We start from the raw sequence: 11,310 nt of genomic DNA, 5'->3' as shown, positions 1-11,310 counted from the left end.
TACGTATTTACTCAATAATTGTATCTTAAGTAGTAATTCAGCATGGGCGTAGCCACGGTGGGGCTGGGTGGGGCGCTTACCCTGGCTTTGATCTGGTAGGTACTAATTGTGAAGGGGAGTGGGCGTGGGCGTGGGATTGGGACTGAACGTGGCATATGGCGTGGGAGTGCGAGTGGGCGCGGGAGTGGGAGCATGAAAATAAAAATGATTTTTTATTGTTGCCCCACCCTGAGCCCATGGTCATAGGTCCCATAGTCACTATTCCACGCGAAAGAAGTCGCGGGGACAGCTAGTAGACAAATATAATCAGGAAGCTTTGAACTCCTAAGCTCAACCATAAGGGCCGGCGCCCACTGCCGGCACGGCGTGGCATGGCAGGGCAGAGGATTTTATTACTAATGAAGTTATTTTGAATCTTATTTCAATCAGTTTAGAATTCAAGTTACTTTATTTCGATGCCACGATGCCGCGACGTATCGCAGGATGCTGCAGCATGACGCGGCACGCCGCAGGATGCGGCGGCATGACGTGTCTTGCTTTGAGGTCGAGGAATTATGATTGCTAGCTAGTTGAAATAAGGTTGAAACTTATGCAGCATTAGTGGGGCTTTTAGCAGGATGCCACGGCATGCCGCGGGATGCCATTGCACGCCGCGGGATGCTCTGCCGTGCCATGCCGTGCCGTGCCGGCAGTGGGCGCCGGCCCTAAAAGATAGACATTTATGATGTCGGGAGATATTTTTTATATAATATGGAGAACATTTCTTTCATACTTGATTTCTGTGTAGCTTTAACCATTAAGATACACGCATTAAGAACGCACACGCGACGAAAGCTTAAAAATGGAGTTGCTGCTCTGCTCACGAATATGAAAAATAATAGTTATTTAGGAAATATATTTCATGTGCAGAATTGACCTCTACAGATTTAATATAAGTAGGTATACATATATTTAGATTCCAATTTCCATGTAACGTTAAATTCGACTATACAATAACTAACAGACAACGCAGGTTACTCTCGTTTCCGTAAGCTGAGGCGGCTACATATTCGGTCCTAATAACATGACTTTTTGTGAACGAAACGACAGCGCGGTTTAATTCGATGGCAACACCATCAGAAAAAAGGAAATATTTTTAACTTTGAAAAAATATTATGATTTACACTATTATTAATACTATTTTAACATTAACACAAAATATAAGACTGTGAGTGTGTAAAAATAAATCCAGCTAGTTTCACATCACACTTATGTTTATAATTAGGTATACGACATGAAAATATATTAATTACCAAGCAATAATCATACAGATAAATACTGAACAAAAGTATTAACAGTCAAAGTATATTATTACTAACAACATGTAAATGATGAAGGAATAATAATTATCAACGAACTAACCTTTTTGTATTAGAGTCCCGCCTCGTGATCGAATTATTAAAACACGAAGATTTTTAAAAATGTAACCAATGAACACAATCAATATTAGATTAACTGTAATGGTGTCAAGTTTGACTTAAAATAATATACATCTACCCTCACTTTTAAAAATGTAGTATATTCACACGAATTATAAGCGCACCTTATAGGGAAGGGAAGATTTATTATGGGTTAAAGAGTTAAATAAATAAATAACATAATTATATTTAAATTATTAATTTTTAACATTGTGTTCAGTAGTGTTAACATGTAAATTGATTTGATTTTTACGAAATCTCATAGATGGCGCTGAATCAAATTTGTCTTTATAGTACTAAGATTCATTAAACAGTTTCTCTGCCCAAATTACGTAAATGACGTAGTTTTTATAGTGTAAAGCTAGATAATAGCATGGCTTACTCAAAAACAACATTTAAACATGAGTCTTTAGATTGTACGCTGTCGTAGTACACGGAATACGTAAGAAAAGTAAAGGTTCACAGCTCCTCCCCCGGAGGTGATAGCATGATAATATGTTTAAAAAAACCTCACTCGACCTGTTAGTAATATTCATGCAAAATTTGAAGTCAATCTATGCAGTACTTTTCGAGATTAGCTCGGACAAACATACAGACAAACAGACAAACAGACAAACAGACAAAAATTCTAAAAACTATATTTTTGGCTTCTATATCGATTATAGATCATGGAATATGTATTCTTTTAAAAAAATATTCAATGTACAGTTTTGACTTTCCTACGATTTTATTATATGTATAGATAATTCTTATTAGATAGTATTTAGTAATTATAAATTATTTCCACCTATAGTGGAAATAAGGTTGAAATTCTCGTAATAACTTGTAAATTATCACGTCTATTAACCGGAGTCAGTGTTGCAATTTCATGGTACGACGCTTCGCCCACCGCTATTCCCTTACACAGCGAAGAGAATTCCTGCGTTAAATAACACTACGTCGAGTGTACCGTTTACTTAGATCATTACTTAATGATCTAAGACCGTTTATGTCTTTACTGCCCCAGCAGCATGGTCACCCGGCCACAGAGCATACATACGACATGACATTCATACACTTGTGACATGTTATAATCTTAGGGCGTATTCAGAAAGAAAGCTTGAAACTTATAAGCGCTTATCGGCGCTTGTCATGTTCATATATTTTCCTGCGCGGGTTACCAGCACTGACAGGAAAATATATGAACATGACAAGCGCCGATAAGCGCTTATAAGTTTCAAGCTTTCTTTCTGAATACGCCCTTAGATTACAAAATAATAATATAATCTACGTAGTGTATTACTTACTCTGTGGTATCCACACTAAAGTGATGGAATAGTTCAATACATAGTTCAATAGAAGGATATGTTAACAATCGATAAGTCGTAATATTCTGATTTAATACAATATAGGCAAGTCATGCTCACAACTCAGCCGAAAGGCTTATAATCAGATATTCGATAAAAAGACTGGTTTATATTATTTTTTTAATTAATGTTTCTCTATGAAATTCTTAATGAAAATTAATCAAAACAAACAGCGGAATACAATAAAATTCATACAATAGTCTATGACGTGGTGGACAGGTCAAAACTTGTGGTCGTGTTTTGTTCTACAAAAATAGTTGATCTCGAGCCCGCAGACCTCTGACCATTGTCATATCCGTCTATGAAAAGTCCGGAATTTCATAGAAAAGAGTAGGAATACTTTTTCTGTCGCTTTTTAAACTTGTTTTCTCAATGCACAACGGAGACCGAGTTTAATCACTTAAAGCGCGCTGCTTTAAAACAATAAGTGGGTAATGTTATATGTAAAAACTACACTGCATCCAACATAAAATCTGTTTTTGGTAATGATATAACACATTACAAGTTACAACGTAGCTACATCTACAAACACACTGTATAAAAGTATATTACATACATGCATAGCAACCTCGACATTTAAGAGTAGATAATTAAAGAACGATTGCAAATGAGGGTAATTAATAATTATCTATGTATTATGTATGTTCAAAATTTCTAATAGGATAAAAAATACATAAATAATAATTGATGATGGCGTCATCAGTTTTGTTAAACACATAAACAAACCATACTCTTAAATAATAAGACAAATAAACATACCGTACCCAGTTGGAAAACAAATAATGAAACTGTTCCAGCTGCTAATACATAATAGGCTGAGGAAATAGTAAAAGCTATTTTCAGTGTCAAACCATATATATTCCTCCATCGAACCTTCCTATATTGACCGTTTGGTGAGAGAAACGAGGCTAACATTGTTAGGCGTAATTTCTGTGGAGTGTGGAGGGTCATCAGGAAGATATAATGCCATTTCTGTACCCTTGATGTCTTTTTAAGTGCGGTCCCACTTAACCCTAACGCGGGGCGCATTTCACTATAACATGACGCATTCAAAAATAGGTGTATATAAATGGATTAACAATTTCTGCACTCAAAAAAAAATGTTGTGTGGTTTTATGAAACCACGGTAAAAGTGAAACTGTTCGGACGGTTCCGAAAACTGCTTTATACCTCGGCAGCCGACCGTCACGCGACATGCGCTACACAGACCAAAAAGTTTGAGACGATGTAATAAAAGTTTCACTTTAAAAATAAAAATTCATGAAACATGATGTTGTTATAACAACCCTGTTATAAGTACTTACTTTTGTATAAAATTTTCTGCTGCTGAAAGCTGGTATTAGTAGTTAACTAATAGTAGATATAATTGATCCATTTGAAAAAATCGAAAATTTTATTTAAAAATAAAATTTATCTTCTTTATTTATATTTGTTTTGATGTGTGATAATACATTTTAAAACTGACAATAAACCCGAAACAAAATTAATAAAAAATACCTAAATGCTAAGATTTAGTAGAACTGATTCTCTCGTTTCGTCTGAACGGAAAAATGGAAGTACTTCTCGATCACACGCTGAAATTATGGATGAACTCTAATTAAACTTTAGTGAGATAGGACTCTGGGTACATTTTTCCCGAAATACAGAGTCCCCATGGGAGAGGGGATGAGAGTAAAAATCAAAAAATGTCTACTTACTTAGTTGTAATTCATTGAAGAAGCCAAAACTATTCAATAAATAACGTGTAGATTTATGCACATGTTATTAAGTATGGTATTAGTTAACTATTAATTGACAAAAAAACAGAAATAAGTAAAAAAAGTCTCTTACATTTTTTTTTTCATTATCCTTGTGATATGATGATATCCATACTGCCTTGTAACAGTTTAGAGTACCCTCAATAATTTTAAAGATCAATTTATTTCAAAATTAAACCATAACTACATATCAGTTTTACGTTTGTTTGTCTGTAATATGTATATTTGTTTGAACGCCCGCGCCGTAATCTCAGGAACTATTTGGCCGATTTCAAAAATCATTTTTCCGTTGATTATACGCACTTAAGGGCTTGGTCTAGTAGTGCCAAGGGCGGATCCAGCTTTAGTGCCAGGGGGGGGTCACATAGACGTGGTCAATTTTCAAAAGCTATATTTTGGTAATTTAATTGATACGTAGATTAAAAAAAAATGGTCAAGTGCGAGTCGGATTGGCGAACCAAGAGTTCCGTACAAACATTTTTATATGTTTTAATATTAAATTTATGCTTTTTGCGATTTTTCCTTTATCTGTGCTATAAGACGTAAGTTTCTATTAAATAAAGATTAAATATCAAGATTCTGTGTTCACGGGAAGTACCCTGTAGGTTTTGATTCCTGGCAACACTTGCGAATGTTGATATTAAGCATGAAATGTATGTTTTGGCAATTTTTCCTCCATCTGTGCTGACATTGCTTTTAACCAAATTTCAGAACTCTGTATTCACAGGAAGTAGTACAATACCTATAGATTTTGATTTCCTTGCGATAATGTCGAAATTTGCGATAATTTACGGCATAAATGGCTGTATCTTTTGATTGCGTTGGCTTATAAGTTTGATTTTTTTCACAGCTATAAGGAACCGTAGATTTGAGTATTCGGTATGAATTTCAGATTGATACCTCCACGCGTTCCTGAGAAAAAGGGTCTTCACAGGCAGACAAACTTGAAAAATATATTTTTTTTGCAATTATTCCTGTATCTGTACTATAAGATGTTGCTTTGTACCGAATTTCAAGTTTCTGAGTTTACGGAAAGTACCCTGTAGGTTTTGAGTTTTGATTCCCTTGCGAATGTCGAAATTTGCGAAATTTTTCGGCATTTACGGCTGTATCTTCTGATTCGTTGACATAGAAGTTTGATTTTATTATAGCGTAAAGGTATTTTAGACTTGAGTTTTTGGTATGAATATCAAGTTAATACATGTCAGCCCTCATGAGTAACAGAGTTGTAAGTTAAATTTTTTTTTTAATATTTTTTTATATTATAATCTAAGGAAAAATTCATGCTTTTCGCAATTAGTAAACAAAGTCGTTGTCTCTGTGCCTATATATACATATATACATAGGGACCTATGTATGATTAAATCTTTAAAACTACGCAACGAATTTCGATGCAGTTTTTTTAAAGATAGAGTGATCCAAGAGGAATCTATACTAATATTATAAAGAGGAAAAGTTTGTAAGTATGTATGTAAGTATGTATGTATGTATGGTTTTCACGCAAAAACTACTGGACCGATTTCAAAAATTCTTTCACCATTAGAAAGCTGCATCTTTACTGAGCAACATAGGCTATATTGCATTTTCAAAAAAATTAGAGATCCTTACCAAAAATGCAATAATGTAACCCAAGGTGTAAAAAAATCCTCAATAAAACTTCTGTCATCGCGTGCGCTGCGGAATCTATTGAAGATAGAACAAAAAAATGTTCTACAGTATTATAGAATGGATCAATATCTACAAGAAAGTCCGCGATACCATATGTCCATCTTCAGTAGTTATGTTACTACAACAACTTTTTTACGTTTTCAAAGTAAATAGAAGTGCCGACAGTAATCAAACCATGTTATCCATACACACTTAGAATAATTACCATACACATATATTAATCCTTATCCCATTAAATGATGTTTTATTATAGACTGTTTCAATACCAGCAAAATACTTTTTAAATGAAAAGAATTGGATATTCCATTCAAAAGATATAACGAATTTAAAAGTGTCAATCTACAGAAAATAGTAGGTATACTGTTCGAGCAGGCCGTAGTGCGGGGGTCACAGAGGAATTCTACCAATATGCGTCTTGACGGAACACAGTGGGGTTTTGGTCGGTAGGAATCCGACATAACCCACGGCCCCTCCCCGGGAGGCCGTGGGTATCTATGAAAGATTTCCCCACTAAAACAAAAAAAAAAGGCCGTAGTGCGGGACGGGGTAAAGGTGATTTTCATGTGATTAAAAATTAAACCTATAGTCCGACCTATAGTAGACTTTTCACTGTAACGATATCGCTATCTATGCGGGTGAAACCGCAGGGCATTGCTAGTAGTATATAATTTATAAGGTTTTAGAGAAAGCGGGCGAAGCCGCGGGCGGTAAGCTAGTCTGCGTAATAAGACGTTTGATTGTAGATACTAAATTTCATGACTCTGTGTACTCGGGAACTACCCTGTAGGTTTTGATTTCTTAGGGAGTGTCGAAAAATTTCAGCAATTACAGCTACATCTTTTGATTGCGTTGGCTAAAACGTTTGAATTTTTCACAGCATCAAGGGACCGTAGACCGTAGGCTTTCGACATTAGCAAGGGAATCAATACCTGCAGGGAGCACCCTGTCCCGTAAACACAGTCTTGAAATTGAGTAAAAAGTATCGTGTTATAGCACAGATGTAGTAATAACTGCGAAAACCCTAATTATTCAATTAAATTAAATAAAAATATATATTTAAATAATTTTAAACTTACAATCCCTTTACTCATGAACGTCTACATGTATTTAATTGATATTCACATCAGAACTCAGGTGTATAATAACTTAAACCTGTTATTTAATTCAAATTCTATGTCAACGCAATCTGAAGAAAAAGCAATTAGAGCCGCATATTCTGTAATTCGCAACTACTTGCAAGGGAATCATCAATCAAAACCTACAAGGTACTTCCCGTGAACACAGTCTTGAAATTTGGTTAAAAGCAACGACTTAAGCACTTACAAGCACAGATAAAGAAAAAAATCCTTTAAACAAAATTGTAAGATACAACATAATGAAAAAATATGTTTGCTCGGAGTCCTCGGTGCGCGAGTCCGACGCGCACTTGGCCGATTTTTTGTTGTAATTTGACTGTATTTTATAGTGTTCATTTGAAAAAAAATTTTGCTATTTTATGTCTTATCCACGAACTGGGATATTTCGATATTTGAGGTTTTGTGTGAAAAGTGTAACAGCAAAAGTTGTAGAAAAAAAATTAATTACATACAACTTTACCATTACACTTTATTCCGCAGTTATGGTTTTTTTTTAAATCGAAAAACCTGTTATTTGTCCTTAAATTACGACCACAGTGGCACAGGTCGACCCTAATAAACTTTTTCTATAATTTTTGTTATATTCTCTTCCGTTGCCGTTTGTAATTGATTTCATTGTTCTTTATTTACTCAAAATTCAATAAAAACATCATATTGAACAGTATTAATTTGTTAATTTAAAAAAGTTAATATTAAATTAGTGGTCCACTTAGGTCGTGGACCTAGCCCAGGGGGGGGTCATGACCCCGTGACCCCCCCCCTGGATCCGCGCTTGAGTAGTGCAAACAAATGCATCCTGTCATCCTATATGTAAATAATACAAATGTACTAAGGGAAAGTTGCTCCACTTAATTTTTAAAAATTAAATCATTCGTATGCATAATTTAATATTCGTAATAAGTACCAAAAATGACAATTTGAAACAATTTTCGTGAAAATTACACCGGGTGATTTTTTTTTATCAGTACACAAAATTTGCGAATACTTTCTATTGATATCTTCAACTTCATGTTTATATAACTGATCAACTTTTACAAAGAAATTTGGACGAAATATAAAAAAAATAAGCTTTCCATACAAAATGCAGAACTCTATATATTTTTTTCGACCTAAGTTTCTTAGTGAAAGTTGTTCAGTTTAACTAATAAAACGGATAAACAAATTTTGTATATAATAAAAAAATGTAATGTTTGTGTTAAATGAAAACAAAATATATTTATTTCTGACTAGCTTCCGCCCGCGACTCCGTCCGCGCGGATGTCAGTCTTCGCGTCTTCTACAGATTTATTATAATATTATGTGTAATATATAGATTTATATTGATAAACCTAATAAATCTTTTGCTAGCATTCTGATGCTTTATCGATTGCACTGGATTTATCTCTTTTTTTTCAATCGCTTGAATGATATAGGATGGGTCCTTGATGGGCATCGAATGCTGAAGTCTCGAATCAATCAATTCTGACAGTAGGCAATTTATGTAAAATCTTGATAATGGTCCATCATTTTATTTTGCCTAAACGTTACATACTTTTTTATATATTCTATTTTTAACGAATTATTCACTCCAGTCCAAACAGCAAATAAGCAGACTTCTGCTTCTGCAACGTTTAGTTGTCCCTGAATTTAGAAAAAATAGTCATGATTCTTATCTATGACAAAAGTGTTATTTTTTGCATTGTATTTCAAATATTAAATTTTTTTTTTAACCGCATCTTCCGCATTCATGTCTTTTGCCGGAATTAGATATTTAACTTCTACTAGTCCCATTTTCCCTTTTTGATATGGGAGTGTATAAAGTAAATTTTTTAGATATTTCTCGTTATACTTTTAAAAAGTTATTATTGTCATTTTGCTCATTAGGTAAAGTAATTTCGATATCAGTTTTAAGTTTTTTGATACCTGCAATAATAACGTCATAATCGCCTGCACATACTTATCGATTACACCCTGTATACAATCCACCATCCACATTCATAATGTTTTCCTGTCCTCCTCTCCTTTACGCTGTTCACCGATACATTTGAAATGAGTAAATCTGCTACCACTGAAGGATGTTTCATTGTGATCAGCAAATTTTCACCACTGTTGTCGATTATTTGTTTTTCATTTTTAATCAGCAATTGGGAATCATCAGTTTTGTTTTTTGCAGATTGGTGATGTACCCTAACAATACGTCGAAAAGGGAAAGCATCAACGAATTATCGTTTTCGTCCTCTTTTTTTATTCTTCGCGTCTCTGTTACTTCTGTTTGTTTAGTTCTCAACACCCACTGAATTTTCTATGTTATTGTGATCTTCCATTACATCTGAGTTTTGATGATGTGATGATAATCCATTCGTTTTAATATTGGTACTTAGAGTTGGTAGACTAAACTAGAAATGGCGGACTAAATTTGTCAGCGCGTCTGTAAGATCAGAATATAAAACCAACATCCTGTATTTAAGTTACAAAATTAATAATCAAACAACATGCCGCTACGTTGAAAATGACTAGAAGAAAAAATTAAAACACCTCGGATCAATTTTGGAGTAAACAAATCATTTTCCCCGTATGGGGATTTCCCCGGATGAACTTGGGAAGTTCAAGTTCTCAATACAAGTTTATATTATATTTCGTATTTCTCAAACGAAAAATAAACATTTTTGGAACTTCAAAAAAATTATATTATAAGAAAATTTATGAGCTTACTTAAAGAAAGAAGTAATAAATAATGTAATGTAATTTAATGTAATGTAATTTTGCTTTAGTTTTAAAGAAATATACATCCCTTTACTGACACCCCGTAAAATAAAGAAATTGTTGCCAATCACCTTTGCAATCTATTTGGTTTCATTAACTTTATGTTCGAAGATAATTTTTTTTCTAGTAGTTACACGCGTATTTTTTTCGTTTATTTTCCATATCGAAATCAAATGTTTAAAAATACGAATATTTGCACAAAACTAAGATAAAAATAATCAATTAACAAAAATATTAAATTTAATGAAGTAGAGCAACTTTCACTTCGATATGAAGGAAAATCGAGCGTAGAGCACACGTCAGAACGCTCCGGCCCAAGGAGCGCGACTAAAGAAATTCGCTAGGATTTTTCCTAATTATTTTAAATATTTTTTTAATATTTAAAGAATTATCAAAATTCAAAAAAAAATTTTTTTAAAGGATTAATACTCATTGGTCTTCAACCAACTCGAATAAATTAATGGAAAAAGTAACTTTTAGCAGTATTTATCAATAGATTTTGTAAGGCAAAAAATGGGAAATTTAATGAATTTATAACGTTCTAATTAAGAAAATCATAAGTTTTTCGGCAATTGTATTCAGCAGTTTTTAATAACGACTATATAAGGATAATAATGCGCTGATCAGATTGTGTAAATTGTTATCGGTTGCAACGTAGTGAGTGCACAAACTTAGCTCGAAATGTCTTTGGGGGAAAGAGACTTATCTTTAAGGCCTGATTAAGGTAACATAAAGTAACTTTATAAATGTGAAAAAATTCACGCGCATTGCGTATATAACACTAATTGATAAACAAGAAAAAAAAATTCAGTTTATCATTTCATTAGCCGGGAAAAAATTGTCAAATAACTTGTTGAAAACGCAATTTTGCTAGACTGCAGCCTTAACCCTTAGATTATACCATATGAGCCATAATAAGACTTAACTTATAATGTAAAATTAGTAGATATATCACATTTAAGTCGTAAGTGTTAGAAATAAGTAAAAAAGAACACTTTCACATTTTTAATTACTTACTTTAATAAAATATATAACATATTGAATTGCGGCGCGCCCTCAAAATTTTCCAGCACAGATTAACAATATTATATTAGTACCGGTTTTATCGGTTATGGGCTTCATGGTTAAAAAAGTTAGCTCGACAAAATCAAATTCGCTAATATGAATCATTAAATTTAATTCTACCTTAGCATTACAATTAATT

This window comes from Colias philodice, chromosome 11, assembly GCF_061535455.1.
Source record: "Colias philodice isolate Cphi_HAF_F1 chromosome 11, ilColPhil1 Martin Lab GWU primary, whole genome shotgun sequence".
NCBI classification, from domain to species: Eukaryota; Metazoa; Arthropoda; class Insecta; order Lepidoptera; family Pieridae; genus Colias; species Colias philodice.
This window is presented reverse-complemented; position numbering follows the sequence as displayed.